We start from the raw sequence: 20,505 nt of genomic DNA, 5'->3' as shown, positions 1-20,505 counted from the left end.
TATGTGTGAAGTTTATTTTCTGGTATGGAGTGTATTTTAAGATAATCTCATGGTATTAATATTTTTCTTGCGCTACTGTTTGTTCAAAGGATGAGTCTGCACTTCACACTCAAATATTTATTGGCTGGGTATAAAATTCTTAGTTCAGTTCCGTATAATATATAATAAATAAGATCTTCCAATGTCTTCTGACATGGTACATTACTATTGGAAAAATCCAATGACAGTTTATCTTTCCCTTATTTTTGATTTTGAATTTTTGTCTGAAATTGCTTTTTAAAATTTTTCTTGTAGTTGAGTAGTTCTACAAAAATGTCTCAGTGTTGATAGTCCTTTTTTTTTTTTTCTAAGTATGTGGTATGCACTGTCAGTATAGGATTTCAGGTGTTTTTCTGTTTACTATTTAAGGAAATATTCCCTGAATAATGGATCATTTTTGTTTGTTTAATTGCTTTAGTTGAAGAGATGGAAGACTTATATACATAATGGTTTTCCATCCTATATCCTCCATTTCCATCATTTCTCCATTTTTTATATCCTTTCTTCACCTTCTTGTGATCAGTCTATTCTTTTCATAGATTATTTTCCATAAATTTATTTGCTCTTCTTACTAGTATTTTTTCCTCTGAAAATATTTTCCTTTTCTTGTAATTCTTTGCTGAATTTTTCTGCTGCCTTTGTCAGTTTTCATTTTCTCCGGTCGTATCAATACTGAATTTGTCTATCCCTAATTCATGTTGTTCTTTCACAGCTCCTATCATTATCTGGATTAATTTAGATTGAAATATAAGTTGCTTTTTAAAAACCTGGTTTGTGGATGTGTACTTGGATTATGCTTTAAGTGTCCCTAGGACATTTTTCTGTTCATTATTATATTTTTATAACTTTGTATTACACTTTTACCAGTATCCATTTTGTTTCAATCTGTTTTTCATTTTGCATTAAACTTTATTTTTCTGTACTTCTAAGAGAGTACATTGGCGGAGAAGCTTTTCTAACTCCATCATTATGGAGTTGGCTTTCTGTTGTTTTCATGAATTGAAAATAAATGCTGCCTCATATACTCTTAGATCTGCCTCTGCTTTTCCACCCCTTAAATTTTATTTGAACCTTTACTTTTCATTGCCCCTATTGCGCCTGTACTCCTTAATTTGGATTTACTACCAGAAAATTCCCTTCAGCTATGGGTTTGGTTCTGGAAGAAAGTTTATTTGTTCATTTAAGCAGTTGATAGTTCCCACAACACTGCAATACCTTTATTTCTTAACTCAGTCCTTTTATAGTCAGTCATAAAATTATGGTTGTAGAAATATTAATAGATACATAACACATAATATTATTCCCTTCCATTATAACTGATAGCTTTTATTATTATATCAATAAAGTAAACATTTTCTGAAGACAACCTCATTAGTAGCTGTTTTAAAACAGTACATGTAGAAATGAGTCACTCAGGTAATCTTTAAGGATCTAAATATTATTTATTAATTAAAACTTGTAATTTTAAAAGCCTTATAAATATTCTATTTAATAAGTATATGGCCATTGTCTGATTATATGCTAAGGATCACAAATTTTGATAATTCACATATTCTGTATTAGAGGGTTAAAAATAAGTCTGATGCAGCTTATATACACTTTGATATTTTTCCTAAGGAATTCTTTTAAAATGTTACAAACCAAAATGGGAACTCTGAAAAGTGCTATTTAAAGGTAAAAATGAATAAGTAGGTGATTCTCTGTTTGGGAGATAGGTAAGGCAAGGGTAGAGCGACCAGAGAAGTTGGCAAGTGTAGACTTTCATTGCTTTATAATTATATTTTAACTGAAATTTCCCCTTTCCCAAATGTTCTTTGCAAGGAATAGTGCAATGTCATTGTAATCCATAAAATAATACTTCTTGACAAAATAACACTTTTTGTCTGAAAAAGCAAGTGTTATTTCTATTGTTTTAGTTATTTTTTTCTTTTTGTATGTCTTACTTCCATGTATTATTCCTGGGTATTTATGAATGGGTTTAGGAGTTTATCATGTTTATTTTTTGTAATGTTTCCCAAATGATTTAAGTAGGCAAATTGCCATTTTACTTTTTTTTTTTTTTTAATTACAAAGAGTCATGCTGTTCCTCTTCTGCTAAGAGTAAAAGAATAGCTATGCCTGAGGGTAACAAAGGGGACTATAAGATATTTTAGTGAATCCAACAGAGATGAAAAGTCTAGCTGTAGTACTATTAAGTCCAAGAAAGACATTTTTCAGTATACTTCTTGAATCAAAAATACAGATCAAAACTATACTTCACTCTATGAACCAATCTATAATGTAGCCACATTTAGATATACACAAAACATACAGTTTTCCTGAATATAATGTTAAAAATAATTATGGATATTTTCTACCTATTCACAATGATATATACTTACAAACTGTAAGATTGATTCAAAAAACAAAACTTAAATATTTCTCCCTTGAAGTAGTTTATCCTGTAAGCAGGTTATTTCAATAATTTTGTCCACATAAATTTTAATTGTAGCCTAGTTAGTGAATATTACAGATCTGCTTTCTTCATATCCAGAGCTAATAATATCCATGTTATGATATAATGTGAGTACTCAATTACTTAATTAGATTAATTACCCTACATGGCACATTTTATATATGTCTTGAAATAAAACCTATAGACAATTTAAAAGTAAAAACAAATTATTAATATGATTCCTTATGTGCAACCTGGAGTAATTCCTCACCAGGCTTTGCTAGAAGAATAAATACCAGTCACATCATTCATCGTTTTCCCTTCCATATATACCTAAGTAAGAAGTTTGGTAAGTCTCATTAAATATTCAAGGGACCAAGCTAGGGTGACATCCCTAAGGGAAAGAAAAGTAGTTAAGTTCCACTTATCAACAAAATCATAGTGCAAATGTCCTCAGACTTTAATCTATCACAGGTAATCCTGCAACTAGGTAACTAATAGCTGACAACAATTTAAGCTTGGGTGAATGAAGGAATCACATTTACAGAAAAATGAACTCCATGCATGGTTTGGATATCAGTTCGAGTATTCCCCAAAGACTCATACAGGAGGTCCTTAGACCACTGGGGGCATGTTCTCAGAAAGTAGTTCTCATATAACCTCTTGACTTCTTGGAAGGGGGTTGTTACAAAGACCTAAATTTTAGCTCACCCACTCTGCTTTCTATCTTGCCATGTGATCTCTTTTTTTTTTAACTTTTATTTAATATAAATTTCCAAAGTACAGCTTATGGATTACAGTAGCTTTTTCCCCCCCATAACGTCCCTCCCACCCGCAACCCTCCCCTCTCCCTCTCCCTCTCCCATTCCATTCACATCAAGATTCATTTTCAATTCTCTTTATATACAGATCAATTGAGTATATATTAAGTAAAGATTTCAACAGTTTACACCCACACAGAAACAGAAAGTGTAAAGTACTGTTTGAGTACTAGTTATAGCATTAGTTCACATTGTATAACACATTAAGGACAGGGATCCTACATGAGGAGTAACTTCACAGTGACTCCTGTTGTTGACTTAACAAATTGACACTCTTGTTTATGGTGTCAGAAATCACCCTAGGCTCTTGTCATGAGTTACCAAGGCTATTGAAGCCTTTTGACTTTGCTGACTCTGATCTTATTTAGACAAGGTCATTGTCAAAGTGGAAGTTCTCTCCTCCCTTCAGAGAAAGGTACCTCCTTCTTTGATGGCCCATTCCACTGGGATCTCACTCACAGAGACCTTTCATTTAGGTGGGTTTTGTTTGTTTGTTTGTTTGTTTTTGCCAGAGTGTCTTGGCTTTCCATGCCTAAAATACTCTCATGGGCTCTTCAGCCAGATCCGAGTGCCTTAAGGGCTGATTCTGAGGCCAGAGTGCTGTTTAGGACATCTGCCATTCTATGAGTCTGCTGTGTATCCCACTTCCCATGTTGGATCGTTCTCTCCTTTTTAATTCTATCAGTTAGCATTAGCAGACATTAGTCTTATTTATGTTATCCCTTTGACTCTTAATCCTATCATTATGATCAATTGTGAACTGAAACTGATCACTTGGACTAGTGAGATGTCGCTCCCCCTCTTCATGGAGGAACGACACTAAACCCTGCGCTGTTCTTTCGTCTGCTCGGCCCTCCCCGGGTTTGCTGCTGGTTCTTCCCGGGTTGGCTACTATCCCTTCCACCTCCGTGGAAGGGCAGTTCCCCCTGGCCACATTCCCCACTTCCGCAGGGGAGCGGCACACCGCCGGCCGGTTCTCTCGGGGGCTGCACAGGTGTTCCTTCAGCTAGATGTTCCCCTTAGATGTTCCTCGTAGATGTTCCTGGTGCATGCCGTCTCTCTCCTCCTTTATAGTCCTCCTCCGCCAATCCTAACTTGGCTGCCCACACGCCGAGTACGCTGCTCTCCAATCAGGAGCAAGTCCCACAGTTTATTGGCTGAACTGGAGGCACCTGTGTAGAAGCTGTTTTCTTCTCTCCCAGCGCCATATTGTGGGAGAGCAGATGCATAGAATAAGTCTTAATTCCAGTAACTCAGTCTAGTCCGGTTTGCTCCCCACAGATCCCCCTTTCTTTTTATTTTTTGGCGTTGATACGCGCCTGTCTTCGGTGTCCCGCGGCACACACTCTGCTCTACTTGCTAGAGTTGCCACAGGTTCTTTGCAAGTCCTATCAATCAGGCAAACCGAATCCGGGTCCTCTCTTCGCCATGTTGTGAGGAGGTTTTTAGGCGCTGATGCGTGCCTGTGTTCGGTGCCCCGCAGTGCATGCTCTGCTCTGCCTGCAGGGGCTTACAAGCCCTATCAGGCAAACCGAATCCAAGCCTTCTCATTGCCGTATTGTGGGGGAGACTTATTAGTGTTGGTTCGTGCCTATCTTCGGTGACCTGCAGCTCATACTCTGGTCGAGCTGCTTGCTGGTGCTTACCGCCTTAATTAGGCAGACCGAATCCAAGCTTTCTCATTGTTGTATTGTGGGGAAGCCTTACTGATGTTAATTCGTGCCTGTCTTCGGTGACCTGCGGTGCATAAGCTGCTAGCTGCCCGCAGGTGCTCATCGCTTCACTTAATCAGGCAGACCAAATCCAAGCTTTCTCGTTGCCATGCTGTGGGGAGGCCTTCTCTATTTCTCTATCTCCGGGCATTCCTATTTCTCCCATTTTACTTCTATCTTCCAGCATTCCTATTTCTCTCACTTTACTTCTAAAACTTCTGTTTCTCTTATCCCCGCAGCTTCCCGGCGCCTCGCCCTGCTGGCAGGCTCCGCCCCGAGGCTATTTCTCGGCAGCTTTCCGGCTGAGCCGCTTCAGCCCGCTTTGCGCGCACACTCCGCAGTCTCGCACTTAACCCTTTCGCGTCTGAACCACGGCCTCGCGCCAGCCCCGTTCCCTATCTATTCACGCCCCGTGCTCTCTCTGCACGCGGCGGCTTCCGCGAGTCACACAGCGTAGCTTACGTGTCCGCCACTAGCATTCAATCTAAGTTCCCCGGGCTAGCCTGGCGAATTCAACCCAGCTCACGTTTCCGCCCCACGATCTGGCTTCCCGTCCTTTGCTCCCCGGGCTAATCAGACGGACCCCAATCTGGCTTACGTTTCAGCTTCTGGTTTCAACTTTTCGCCCCCTATTCCCGGGCTAACTTGAGAATCCCAAAGTGGCTTTCGTTTCAGCCTCGGCCTGCCCCCCGCGGCTTCAATTTCCCTAACATTTTTCTCTACCCGGTATGTTTCCCCAAGCTTTCTTCCAACAATACTCCTCCCTCATTTCTCCTGGCCTCTCCCCACAGTCCGCATCGGATCCTGTTTGTTCTAGCTTTCGACCTTAGAGATTTCTCCCAGCTTCCCCCCGTAGTCCGTATCTGAGTCTATGCCTAGGCTTTCAATAGCTTCTTCCGGCACCCTTTTCGTCCGGCTTTTCCCTAGGCTGTTTGCTAGTCTCTCTCTCCGGTATTTTTCCCAGTTCTTCCCGTTTCTTCCCTCCTAAGTTTCCTATCCGTCCTGGGTTTCCTATCCGAGTCAGGTTTCCTATCCGAGTCATGGCACCATTATGTCGCTCCCCCTCTTCATGGAGGAACGACACTAAACCCTGCGCTGTTCTTTCGTCTGCTCGGCCCTCCCCAGGTTTGCTGCTGGTTCTTCCCGGGTTGGCTACTATCCCTTCCACCTCCGTGGAAGGGCAGTTCCCCCTGGCCACATTCTGTGGGGAGCAAACCGGACTAGACTGAGTTACTGGAATTAAGACTTATTCTATGCATCTGCTCTCCCACAATATGGTGCTGGGAGAGAAGAAAACAGCTTCTACACAGGTGCCTCCAGTTCAGCCAATAAACTGTAGGACTTGCTCCTGATTGGAGAGCAGCGTACTCGGCGTGTGGGCAGCCGAGTTAGGATTGGCGGAGGAGGACTATAAAGGAGGAGAGAGACGGCATGCACCAGGAACATCTACGAGGAACATCTAAGGGGAACATCTAGCTGAAGGAACACCTGTGCAGCCCCCGAGAGAACCGGCCGGCGGTGTGCCGCTCCCCTGCGGAAGTGGGGAATGTGGCCAGGGGGAACTGCCCTTCCACGGAGGTGGAAGGGATAGTAGCCAACCCGGGAAGAACCAGCAGCAAACCCGGGGAGGGCCGAGCAGACGAAAGAACAGCGCAGGGTTTAGTGTCGTTCCTCCATGAAGAGGGGGAGCGACATAATGGTGCCGTGACTCGGATATGAAGCCTAGGCAGGGTTTAGTGTCGTTCCTCCATGAAGAGGGGGAGCAACATGAGATGGCATTGGTACACGTCACCTTGATGGGCTTGAATTGGAATCCCCAGGCACGTTTCTAACTCTACCATTTAGGGCAAGTCAGATTGAGCATGTTCCCAATTGAACATCTCCTCCCTCTCTTATTCCTACTCTTAGATTTAACAGGGATCACTTTTCAGTTAAATTTAAACACCTAAGAATAATTGTGTGTTAATTAAAGAGTTCAACCAATAGTATTAAATAGAACAAAAAAATACTAAAAGAGATAAAGTGTTACATTGTACATCAACAGTCAGGACAAGGGCTGATCAAGTCACTGTTTCTCATAGTGTCCATTTCACTTCAACAGGTTTCCTTTTTGGTGCTCGGTTGTCACCAATCAGGGAGAACATACGATATTTGTCCCTTTGGGACTGGCTTATTTCACTCAGCGTGATGTTTTCCAGATTCCTCCATTTTGTTGCAAATGACCAGATTTCATTGTTTTTGACTGCTGTATAGTATTCTATGGAGTACATGTCCCTTCTTTATCCAGTCTACTGTTGATGGGCATTTAGGTTGGTTCCAAGTCTTAGCTATTGTGAATTGAGCTACAATAAACATTAAGGTTCAGACTGCTCTTTGTTTGCCAATTTAATTTCCTTTGGGTAAATTCCAAGGAGTGGTATGGCTGGGTTGTATGGTAGGGTTATATTCAGGTTTCTGAGGACTATGCTATCTACCATGTGCCATGAGACCGTCATTGAACCAAAGCCAACATCATACAACCTAGGCTTTTAGGCTTCAAAACTGTGAACTAAGCAGATCTTTATTCCTTTGTTTGTTAGTTGCTTTTGGCATTTCATTATAGTAATGAAAGCTATCCACTACACTCTATTTATTCAAACCACATTATCTCTTTTGTTCATTAAGACAGATACTAGGTCCAAGTTGGAACCTAACTCATGCAGGAAATGTATCATAGGAGTTAAGTCATTGTAGTGTCACAAACAAAATTAATGGATGGTTAGATAGGTGTATCTAGAAGGCCAAATAACCACTAAGGAAATTTTTTTCTATATGAAAGGCAGAGTTACAGAGTGAGATGGGGAGAGGCAGAGAGAGAGAGAGATCTTCCATCCACTGGTTCACTCCCCAGATGGCTGCAACAGCGAGGACTGGACCAGACCAAAGCTCGGTGCCAGGAGCCCAGGAACTTGGGCCATCCTCCACTGCTTTCCTAGATACATTGGCAGAGCTGGATTGGAAGTGGAGCAGCCGGACTTGAACTGGTGCCTATATGGGACGTTGGCATTGCAGGTGGTGGCTACATCTGCTACACTACAATTCTGGACCTAAGGGGAAATTTTAAAGAATTGATTTACAGTAAGTTCTTGCAGGTCAAAGGAGGTAGATAATGATTATTGGTATAAATTCACTCTAAACATAGTCAGGCAAACCTACTATGCCTTAACCCAATTTGGACAATCCATAAAATCCAACTATGCCATACTTAGAGGGAAAAAGCCCATATTTGATGTTAAGATTATTTATTCATTCTTTATTTATTGGATGATTAAGCTTTTGATTATAAATTAAATTGAAAGGACATCATCACAAAAATGAAAGGAAATTAAGAAAGGAAGGAGGAGGGTAGGTGAGAAGGAGAAAGGAAAGTATCATTACATTCTTTAAACTATATATTAAGCATGAAATCTGTTCTTTTAAATAAATATAAACCAAAAAACAAAAAAGTACTTCTTAATTTATATAGTCCCGTTGTCCACACATATCTGTTGAGTGTTGACTATTTTCCTGGTGTTTTATATAGTACCAATAAAGTCATTGTGGAAACAATGATCAAACCGTGAGCATCAGACCAGCTTACTAATTGGACATCAGAAGGCTTGTAATGACATTGAGACTGAGACTGAGGATCCTCTCAATGCCTGGACAGCATAGGCTATTTTTTTTAATATATGTTTGGTGTTAGCAAGAAGGATAATTGGATGGAGTTGTGAGTGAAGCAGAATATAATGTCAAGAGAGTCTCAGAGGACCTGATCATATAGAAACTTGTAGAGTAGCAGTTTTGCCTCTATTCTGAGAGAAATGACAAGGCTATGGGAAAAGCAGGTTTGTGAAAGAGGAATATTCAGAACCCAGTTTTCAGTATGTTAAGTATGAAGTGCCTATTAGACATTCAAATCCATATTTCAAGTGAGTTGTTAAATTAATGGACCTGACATTTGCAAATGTTTGAAATATTTGAAAACTCTCAACCTCAGTCTAAGATCACCTAGACTAGAATGAAAAGTTAGTCCAAAGTATGAGCATTAAGACACTCCATAGCAAGAGAGTAGCGTTGTGAGAAAGAATTGGTAAGAGCAGCTAAGAGTAGGCAGAGGGGAGCAGAAAAACCCAGAGTGAGCAGTATCCTTGCAGTGAAGAAGGTATAGGAAACAGGTAGGTGTCGACAATAGTGTTAATGCTACTGATACATCCCATAATTTAAGGACTGAAAAGTGACCGACAAATCTGGCAACACTGAGGTCATTTGTGACCTTGTTAAAAAAAAAAGTTTTATTGTAGCAACAGAAAAGCCTAATTGCCATGAAGCCAAAAAAAAAAAAGAATTGAGTGAAAGGAAGTATATGCAATGGCTATTGACAATTCTTTTGAGAAATTCTGTTGTAAAGGTAGGCAAAAAATAGAATAGTGCACCTTAGGGGATATTATAAATATTCAGATATGGTTGAATGACACCATAGAGTGGGAGAAAGGGATAACATGGAATTAAGGGTACTGCAGAAAAAAATGATCCTGAGTAAGGATGAAGAGACAGTTTTATGCAGCAGAAGTCACAGCCCTAGCCAGGACCCCAGCCAACCCATCCACAGTAGCAGGAGAGAATGCCAGATACATGGACATTGAAGAACTATGGAGGAAGTAGCTTTGGAGAGAGATAGTCAGCAGCTAAATATGTTAAACAAAATGAGGAATCAATGGTATTTTCCCTTCATGACAAAGTTTCCAGACAGAAGGAGTAACAGTACAATTGCTTAAAGGTGGTAATGAGAAACAAGGAAGCCATTTGATCCTACTTCCAGGTCTAGTGGACAGAGAGAAAACTACTTGAGAAGACTACATGAGGATCCATGTTCTCAGTGGAATGTGTGCTTTCAGTTGGAGCATGAATATTTAGCAAAGGTAGGAGTTCCAGGGGACAGGATGAGAAGGTATTGGGAGTTAGAGAGGGTTAATAAGGATGTATTGCTAGAGGATGCTCAAGACATATGAGAAGAGTGGCCTGGTGATGAAAGATACAGGAACATGCTTGGGATAGGGGTCTGTGCTGTGGTGTAGCAGGTAAAGCCGTTGCCTGCAGTGCCGGCATCCCATATGGGCACTGGTTTAAGTCCTGGCTACTCCACTTCTGATCTAGCTCCCTGCTAATGTGTCTGGGAAAGCAGTGGAAAATGGCCAAGTTCTGGGGCCCCTGTACCCACATGAGAGATCTGGAAGAAGCCCCAGGCTCCTGGCTTCTGATCAGCTCAGCTTTGGCTGTTGAAGCCATTTGGGGAGTGAAACAGCCGATACAGTCGATAGTAGACCAACCTCTCTATCCCTTTCTCTGCCTCTCTGTAATTGCCTTTGAAGTAAATAAATAAATCTTTAAAAAAAAGAAAGAAAATGCTGGGGTAGTTTGGAGGACCTTCGTGGTGCTCTTGTTAATGAAATTTAGGATGTTGCGTTGGAGAATGGTAGTTTACCAGAACAAGAAGACTCCAGCCTAAGTTGGTGTGCAAATCAGGGAATTGAGAACAAGGCAAGATCTGGGACCTTAGCCTCACATATACTTCCTTGCTTGGGGCGGGGGGGTTGATAGCGCGGGAGGCAGGTTGCCTTGTTTGAGCTGCATTTGTCTGGAGAGACTTGAAACCAAAGTCTCCATTTTCTTCTTCTTGTGTCTGAAAAAGAAAAAAAGTATGGTTGTTCCTGATGTTAAATGACTCTTTTTCAAAGTGTTTAATGCTTAATCTGACCCATAGTTCATTAAGTAGTAGTATTTAGGTATTGAAAGTTTTTAAAGTGATTTTTGAGAACTTGATTTTTACTGAGCTTTTGTTGGTTATTAAAATGTGTAAGTATTTGTGAAGTGGTAGGTTCTCAAAAAGCAAATGGACATCCTTTCAGCATTGATGAATGACGTATGCAGCATTAAAATGTGTTTATGGATCTATTGACTTACCTTCTTGTTAAGGTACTTTTGTCAGCTCTTCAAAAAGCATCTCTTTGAAGCAACTGTAATGAGGCTTATAACTTTAATTATGATTCTGAATGCCACTGTAGTTAAATCGGTGCGTTCAGAAGAGGAACATAAGTAAGCACTGTGATGTCTAGCAGTCATTTCTGATAGTGGCATACCCTTTGAACCCTAGTGTATGGTTATTGAATTTTCTTCTTCTGCGTGTTTGATTGTATTGACTCAATGGGTTTGCTTTGATCTGTATAGAAATATAGACATGAATTTTCCATTTTACTGACTCTGATCTAAGAATGTGAAGCTTATCAAGGGTAGGAACCTAAAAATAGATTAGTAATCAATTTAGAAACCTCTTGAAGTATGCAATGATATGCTCTGAACAACATATAATTCAGAAATCAATCTCTCTCCCTTGCCCTTCTTAATGTGCTCATTCATGTACTACTAAGCACACAGCTCATGAGAAATAGATATTTAAATTGAGTCTGGACAGAAATATTTGGATTATCTCTGCTTTCTTAAACTATAAATGTGTGACAAACTTTTCAAACCTTTTTCTTGAGCAATTTATCATATTTGTCAAAATTGTAGACATGGTTGCCTAGTTTTAGAATCTGTTGAAATTATGAAGTTAGGATCATTTTAAAAATATCTTAGCATTTTTAACAAAAGCAAATAAAACTGAAAAATGTCTGGCTTTTATTAATATTTTAAATCTGAATTTAATATGAACAATATAGTCATTAATAATCATCAGCATGAAAATATAGCATGTCTTATTTCTTATACTGCTTGCAATTATGCAAAGCAGCTTTACCTATGCTATTTCTATGGATTCCCATGGCCATCCACTGATGCATATATTCTAAATCTCATATGAAGGTGACAAAAATAATACTCAAAGTATTCAAGTGATATTGCTTAATGTTCCACCGAGACCTGGAAATTAAGACTAGAACTTGATTCAAGGACTTTTTTGAAAATGTATAGCATTTGCTGCAGGTGGTATTAAACTCCATTATTTATTCTTCAATCTTGATTGTTTTTTCAGGTTTCTAACATCAAAAAACCAAAACAAAAACATATAAATTCTTCCTTCGTTGCATTTTCCTCTTCATTTCTATTTTTTTAAGATTTATTGATTTATTGATTTGCAGAGAAAGAGTGAGAGACAGAGACAGAGATCTTCTATCTGCTTGTTCACTCCCCAAAAGGCCAGGAACTCCATGTGGGGTGACAGTGACCCAAAAACTTGGACCATCTTCCATGTTTTCCCAAGTGCATTAGCTGGGAGCTAGATCACAAGAGGAGCAGCTGGGACTCCAAATGGCACTCATGTTGGATGCCACCATTGCAGGCAGCAACTTAACCCCCTGCACCACAATGCCAGCCCCTCTTCATTTTTAAAATTCACATTTACACTGTCACCACTTTGAGCCTTATCAATTCACAGTCTTACCTGTATGCCTTCTGCAGCCCTAATTTCCTCAGAACTTTCCTTTATATTCTCCGCCAGATCATTGTTTATATCACATAGCTCTGTTTTAACAATAGTCAATTAATTGTTCTTGAAATGATAATCAAAGCCAGAATGGCCTAGGCATCCAATCAACTAAAATCTAATGTCTTCAACTTTATCTTCTATAACTCTTATTCTGGGCTTGGAAAGGAAAAAAATTGATAGCAGATATTTACATATTTGAAAGATGTAAATGGAACCATAAAATAAATAAGATTTCTATGAGGTTACTTCAAAAATTTCAGGTACATTTGTAATTAAAATTATATTTATTTTGGCCAAAAAATTCTGAAATTCATGCATAACTTATCATAATACCCACTTCCAATGAACTTTTTGAAGGCCCCTCATATTTTTACCTTGATATATTTTCATATTACTCAACTTGAAACTATGCACAAGGCTGTTTTATAAGACACAAAATAACTATTAAGGATGATTGAAAATAATTACTTTGCGTATGTGTTGCTGCTCTGATCATGAGATAAGAAGCTTTGGAGTTTTAATTATTACAATGTGATTTAATATAGTTCACTTTTATTTCAGCAAAATCACTAATTAATGCACTACCAAATATTTTTAAATAATTTCTGTTGAGTAGAAATAAATAATGTAAAGCTGCACTGCCCTAGTGGTCAACCACCAACTACACATGGCTATTAAAATTAAAAGTAATTAAAATTAAAATACAGTTTCTCAGAACAGTCACATTTGAATTGGTTAATAGCCTCATGTATCTGGTAGGTGCTATAAGGAGTGACAAGATAGTAAATATTTTTGTGTGGCAGAAAAATAAAACATTTGTCTAAAGGATTCAAAAAGTAAACATAATTGTATTCAGAGTTTACATAATTTGAATATAAATTAAAAGCATAAGGGCTGACACTGTGGCATAACAGGCAAAGCCACCACCTGCAATACCAGCTTCCTATATGGGCACTGGTTCAAGCCCTGTCTGCTCCACTTCTGATTCAGCTCTCTGCTATGGCCTGGGAAAGCAGTAGAAGATGGCCCAAGTCCTTGGGCTCCTGCACCCACGTGGGAGACATGGAAGAAGCTCCTGGCTCCTGGCTTTGTTTTATTTTTTTATTATTATTTTTTTAATTTATTTGACAGAGTTATAGACAGAGAGAGAGACAGAGAGAAAGGTCTTCCCTCCTCTGGTTCACTCCCCAAATGGCCGCTATGGCTGGCACTGTGCCAATCCAAAGCCAGGAGCCAGGTGCTTATTCCTGTTCTCCCATGCAGGTGCAGGGTCCCAAACACTTGGGCCATCCTCCACTGCCCTCCCGGCCCACAGCAGAGAGCTGGATGGGAAGATGAGCAACCTGGACTAGAACCTGGTGCCCATATGGGATGCCGGTGCTGCAGGTGGATGATTAACCAAGTGAGCCACTGCGCCGGCCCCTGGCTCCTGGCTTTGAATCAGTGCAGCTCTGGCCAGTTGAGACCAACCGGGGAGTGAACCAGTGGATGGAAGACCTCCCTCTCTCTTTCTGCCTCTCCTTCTCTTTCTATGTAACTCTGAATTTCAAATAAATAAATAAATCTTTAATAAAATAAAATAAGTTAAAAGCATAAAATTTAAAATTTTATTTCATAAAATGTTAGTTTTCATCCAAAATGTAATAGGATCCATTAAGAATCAGATGAAAAAATATAATTTATTATGAGTATCAGCATATAGATCACAATTATTTAAGTTTTAAATTTAAATTTGTTACTAAATCTAAGTATTTTACACAAATTTGAATTTTTGTTTTTCTAGTGCTTAACATCCATACACTTGCCTAAGTAAATCATGCTGTGTCTAGTTTACACATGTACGAATCAAAGAGTAATATTGAAAAATATTTCTCATTTGCCATATGCTACTTTGGAGAACCCCACTCTAATCCACATGGGTCTCTGCATCTATAAGATAGAACATTTAAGGAAGCAAAAATGGAATTCTATGAACTACAACTGGAAGACTGTATTTTTTTTTTCTGGGTAAAAACTGGAACAAGCTAATTAATTTATCATTTCTCTAACTTCAATGTTTCTGCTCCTCAAATCTTTCCCAAACTCCGAAGCAGTATTCATTGTCAGTGCTGCAGTATCTTGATGGCATTTGCATTCAGTCATCTTTTGGATGACAAGATCTGGGCAAAGGTTTTCCCTAGGGCTGGGGCAATGTGGAGATGAGCGCTGATGTGGAGAGTATGTAAGTTAATCTGTGCTAACACTGAGCATTAGATACTGGGTAACAGCAACCCAAGTGGCCTTCTGAAGTAGGAGGCCAGCCAGAGGGCTCCTCTTCCTTGTATCTAAGAGTGGTACTAGAAAGTCAACCTTTAAGTACTAAAATAATAGTACCCTTGTCTATACTTTCATTATATGAATCTTTAGATCCCTGTGCTTATGAAATTCTGCTTGAAATCCTTCAGCTGTAAAGGAGCATTCCTGTTTCTCAAGGTCAGATAGAAACCTCAGCTTTCTTAGAAAGCTTTCCTAAGTTAATCCTCATCAGAAGCAATCCTTCCTTCTGAATTCCTGAACCATTCGTGTCTCAAAGTTTACAAGGAGTCAGCTTATACCAGGTAGCGAAGTTTCAAGAACTTCCCCAGCTACCTTCAATGAGAAGACTTCTGCTTTTTTGTTGCTTTTTTTTGGGGGGAGGGGGGGCTGGGGGAGTTGGGTTTTTTGTTTGTTTGCCAATTGAGGTATCCATGTACAATATCATTTAAACAAAACTAAATATAAAACAGAGCAACAGATCTCTAGAAGTTAAATGTTCTTAATATAGTAATTAACTCATGTACATGCACATATCCCATGATCTATAATATTGCTACCCATTAGGGAGAGAACAGGGACATTTTATCAGTTCTTTGCTCAAATATTTATGTTCTCCCTGTTGTGTCATACTGATGTCTCCCCATACAGAAGTCATGGGTTCTCCCATCTTCACAATCAGATCATTTCTTTCTGATCTCTAGGACCCACTGAGAATAGTAATAAAGTAGATAAGAACAAGGCCCTGGATTCTCTGCAACAAAGCCATCCAATTCACATTCTGTGCTCCAGTGTCTCTCAGAGAAGGTCTTACTGCCTGGAAAGAATGGATGGGAAGGGGATCAGTGAGGGGTCAGGGAGAGCATTTGACAATTACATGTTCTGACACAGCAGATTCAGGCTACTGTTAGAAGGTCAAAGCTGCGTTCCAATTTTATGTTCATGTCTGGCTAGCTGCCCAGATTGCAACTTCTCCCAGCTTCACACTGGTATAACTAAGATGTTAGGACAAAACAAAGCCTAACCATATATATGAAAACTCATGACACCAAAACTAGTACCCACAGTCAAACTTGCTGCCAAAATCCTCACTTTCCAGACAGGCATGCTCTTCCCTCTTTGTACAGTGGTTTTAAATCTCAGTTATACCTCTAATTGTCCATAATGATATAGACCCTAACCTAACTTTTTCCTGTGTTTTCTTCCCAAGAAACCTGAGACCACCCTTGGGAAAAGGGTTGCCATTTACAAGAGACTGTGTTAAATTGAAATTTCAGATAAGCAGTGGATACTTTCATAGTTTTAGTCTCATGTTGCATAGCACTTAATTATGCTAAAATATTAATTATGAACTTAGCAGCTTGCATTGTAATTTTTCTAAACCTGGCAATTTCACTTGAGAGTATAGATTTTCACCCTCCCCTCATTGTTTACACATGTTTGTTACCGGCGGGAATGTTGATTTTCTAGTTCTTAGTGTGGGGTAGCTAGGGAAGAGTCTTTGCTCTCTTGCCCAGAGATTTACAACCATGGAAAAGCTGTAAAATGAAGTGTTCTATTGCATGGTAGCTAACTACATTTTAAAATAATGTAGGTTTCAAGATACCTGAAAGAGAAGATCTTAAATGTTATCAACTCAAAGAAATGATAAATGCTTGAGGTAATGGATATCCTGATACCCTAAATGTAATCATTACATAATGTATACACATACCAAAATATCACACTGAACTCTATAAATATCTGTAATTATTTTATCAATTAAAAATAGAGATGAGTACTTAACAGCAATTAAGATAGCACCTGAGAGGCCTGCATCCCATATCAGAGTGCCTGAGTTCAAGTTCTGGCTCCACTCCTGAATCCAGCTTCCTGCTAATACATACCCTAGTAGGTTACTAGGGTCCCGGCTACCCTAGTTTGGGTAAGCTGGGTTTCCAGCTCCTTCTCTCTTTTTTTTTAAGATTTAATTTATTTATTTTAGGGGTAGAATTACAGACAGAGAGAAAGCTCTTTTCATCTCCTGGTTCACTCCCCAAATGGCCACAATGGCCAGAGTTGGGCCGATCTGAAGCCAGGAGCTTCTGGATCTCCCACGTGGGTGCAGAGGCCCAAGCACTTGGGCTGTCTTCTGCTTTCCCAGGCTATAGCAGAGAGCTGGATCAGAAGAGGAGCAGCTGGGACGTGAATCAGCACCCATGTGGGCAACTGGCACCTCAGGCAGAGGCTTAAGCCTATTACACTGGAGTACTGGCTCCTCAGCTCCTCCTTTTATCTTTGCCAGGCTCAATTCTTGTGAACATTTTGAGGATGAAGCAGCAGACATAAAATCTGTCCTTCTGCCTTTAAAATCAAAAAATAAATAATTTTTAAAAGATTTTATATATTTGACAGAGTTACAGACAGTGAGAGAAAGAGACAGAGAGAAAGGTCTTCTTTCTGTTGGTTCATTCCCCAAATGGCCACAACAGCCAGAGCTGTGCTGATCTGATGGCAGGAGCCAGGTACTTCTCCTGGTCTCCCATGGGGTGCAGGACCCAAGCACTTGGGCCATCCTCCACTGCCCTCCTGGGCCACAGCAGAGAGCTGGCCTGGAAGAGGAGCAACCAGGACTAGAACCCATGCCCATATGTGATGCTGGCACCACAGGCAGAGGATTAACTTAGTGAGCCACAGTGCCGGCCCCCAAAATAAATAATTAAAAAAAATCTTAAAATGAGTGCCTGCCTGAGTTCCGGGCTGAGATCCAGGCATTTGAATTTTGAAAAGCTCCCTAGGTTACAGTAAGATGCAGCTATTGTTATTAAGAACTGTTCACAGAAAGGATTGGCATCCTGTGCCCTCCTAAGACCTGGTAGAAGAGGAATAAAAGGTTGCCTGGCCGGAGTGAGTACTATGGTTACAATTCTAAATATTCCACTATATAGGAATTGGCCCACACTAACAGCTGGAAACTACTGATAGAGATGTCTTGTCAGAATACAAATTGTTCCTTCCTAGTCTAGCAAAAGAAAGTCAGCTCTGTTTTCCTGGATCCCAGGAGACACTGCACCAGCAGCAGAGAATATTTACTCATCTGTCCTGCCATCTTCATGAGGCTAACTGGGTAGGGGACGTATAAGAGGACAAATTCTATAATCGCACAGAAATTGGCTGATTGTTACAAATTGGGCCACTGCAACACCCAAGGGATAACAGGATATTTACTCACTGGGTTTCCTTAGGCAAAAATAATTTACCAATGCTATAAAAATGTGACTCAGAAGAACTTTTATTCCAAACAAGATACTGATGTCGAAATTGCAAACTGCATTATAATCTGGTTGCCTTAGTCTATTTTTTTATCTGGACGCTAAACACATTGGTTACATTAGTAAATGATCTGGTAACTCCAAAAGTAAAATCTTACTACAAAGCTCTATTTCTTTCAAGTATCCTAGAATATGACTACAGCTGTCTGGGCCCTTGTTCGAAATGCAGGACCTCTGGTCCCTCCTCAGACATAGGGGTAAGAATCTGCATTTTAACCAGATCATTAGATTATTTCTAGGTAAATTAAGATCTGAGAAGCATTCATCTAGACTCTTGTGTAGGTCATGGCCCAGGGACCTTTACCAAGACAATATTAAACACAGTATGGTAGTCAAATAATGCATTCTAAAATACCAGTTCAACCCACCAAGCGACAAATATCAACAAACAACTGAGGCCTACTGCTTCTGAGAAACCAGTTCAGATGGAAATGTTGGCTCCAAAGGACCCTTCCCATAACTGAAGCTGTCTCCATGCAGGAAGAGAACCTCTGGCAACCTTTCTCTGCTGCTTTGCTCTACAAAATCAAGGATATGGGTAATGAGGTCTGGGAGAACCCACAGCTCCGCAGTGACTACATTAAGGCTATTTACCAGTATCTAAGGCAGCTTGAGGTTCTGCAATCCATATATACCCGCATTACGAAGATGGAAGAGACATAAGGGGACGTATGCATACTACGCTGGTGGGCTGGCTAGTGTAAGTATACTCCAAGTTTAGACTCCTACAGGAAACCGTGTACACATGTGTTGTCATCATGGATTAGTTTTTACAGCTTCACCCAGTCTCCCACAAGAAGCTTCAGCTGGTTGGGATTACTGCTCTGCTATTGGCTTCTAAGTTCAAGGAAATGTTTTTCCAAATATTGAAGACTTCGTTTATATCACAGACAATGCTTATATCAGTTCCCAAATCCAAGAAATGGCAACTCTAATTTTGAAAGAACTGAAAGTTGAGTTGGGTGGACCCTTGCCCTTGTACTCCTTAAGATGAGTGTCAGAAGCAGGCGAGGTTGTTGTGGAACAGCGCAATTTAGCCAAAGACTTGATGGAGCTGACTGCTGCTGACTACGTCTGACATAGTGTGTTATCACCCTTGTAGGGTAGTGGCAGCTGCTTCCTGCTTGTCTCAGAAGGTTCTAGATCAAGGAAAATGGAACTTAAAGTGGCAGCATTCCACAGGATACACCGAGAACAAAGTGCTGGAAGTGATGCAGCACATGGCCAAAAATGAAAACTTCACTAAATTCATTGCCATCAAGAAGACGTGTGCAAGCAGCAAACTCCTGAAGATCAGCATGATCCCTCAACTGAACTCAGAAGCTATCAAAGACCTTGCTTCTCCTCTCGAGGGAAGGGCCTAGGCTGCTGCCGTTTCCTCCTTGCACTTTGTCTAGCTGGTTAAGAACTCTTAGTTGTGTACATAGTAGACTGGTCTATCTCACGAATCTCGGACCGATTTTCTAAGTATATTGAAGAAAATAAGGCTATTGATTTTTCTTATGATAAAAAATATTTATTTGTCATAATTACACAGAGAGAAGTTGGGGTGGGGGGGAGAGAGACAGAGACCGAGAGAGATCTTACATTGCTGGTTCACTCCCCAGACATCCACAACAGCACTGCTGGGCCAGGCCGAAGCCTGAAGCTTCACAGGGTCTCCCATCTGGCTGACAGGAGCTGAAACACTGGGCCGTCTTCGGCTGCTTTTCCCAGGCCACTTGTCAGGAGCTGGATCGGAAGTGGAACAGCCGGGACAGGCACCCATATGTGATTCTGGCATTGTAGGCAACAGCTTTGCCGGATAGACCATGCCAGCCCTTCTCTTCTACGTTAAATTGTGGGATGAAAAACACAATCACAGGAAGTCCCCAAAGTAGTGGCTTTAGTCTATGGCAATTGAAAGTATAAACAACAGTAAAAGACATCATGATTAATTGGCAATATCCTATTTTCAAATGGTCCATAAAATACCAGTTATTTTCAGTGTACTCAGTCCAATGGTATCTGCATAAAGTAAACTCTATATCAAAGTCATCATGGTTACACAGTCTCTGAGAAAAACTTTTAAAATGTATTTACAATTTATTTTCAGATACATAGAATCTAGAAGTAATATGATCCAGAGCATTTATTTTATCAGTAAAATTATTAAACAGAGTCAGTGTTCCTGATGACCAATTCATTGCTCTTGTACAACATACAGAGTTTTCCCAAGACCTTGTCATGAAATCTTGTGGACTTGCTCTTATCCTTGACTGAGCAAACTCCTGTATTTACTGTATATAAAGAATTGGTTGGCGGCAATGAAACCAATCCCAAATCTATGGGAGATTATAAATTCATATGGACTTCCTGGAGGGTCATTTTTCCATCAAACATCAAAATGCTTAAA

At 40.0% G+C, this 20,505-nt stretch overlaps 2 pseudogenes; one reads left to right on the top strand and one right to left on the bottom strand.

Annotated features, from left to right (window-relative positions):
- LOC100349441 (small ribosomal subunit protein eS12 pseudogene) overlaps positions 1-18,321 on the bottom strand; it is a 160,593-nt pseudogene extending 142,272 nt beyond the window's left edge.
- A 128-nt stretch (positions 18,322-18,449) lies between these two features.
- LOC100349184 (G2/mitotic-specific cyclin-B2 pseudogene) lies at positions 18,450-19,474 on the top strand (annotated as a pseudogene).
- The last annotated feature ends 1,031 nt before the right edge of the window (positions 19,475-20,505 follow it).

This window comes from Oryctolagus cuniculus, chromosome X (genome assembly GCF_051225735.1).
Source record: "Oryctolagus cuniculus isolate XC-2025 breed Fujian yellow rabbit chromosome X, ASM5122573v1, whole genome shotgun sequence".
Lineage (NCBI taxonomy): Eukaryota > Metazoa > Chordata > Mammalia > Lagomorpha > Leporidae > Oryctolagus > Oryctolagus cuniculus.
The sequence above is the reverse complement of the archived record's forward strand: the minus strand, read 5'-3'. Positions and strand labels throughout refer to the sequence as shown.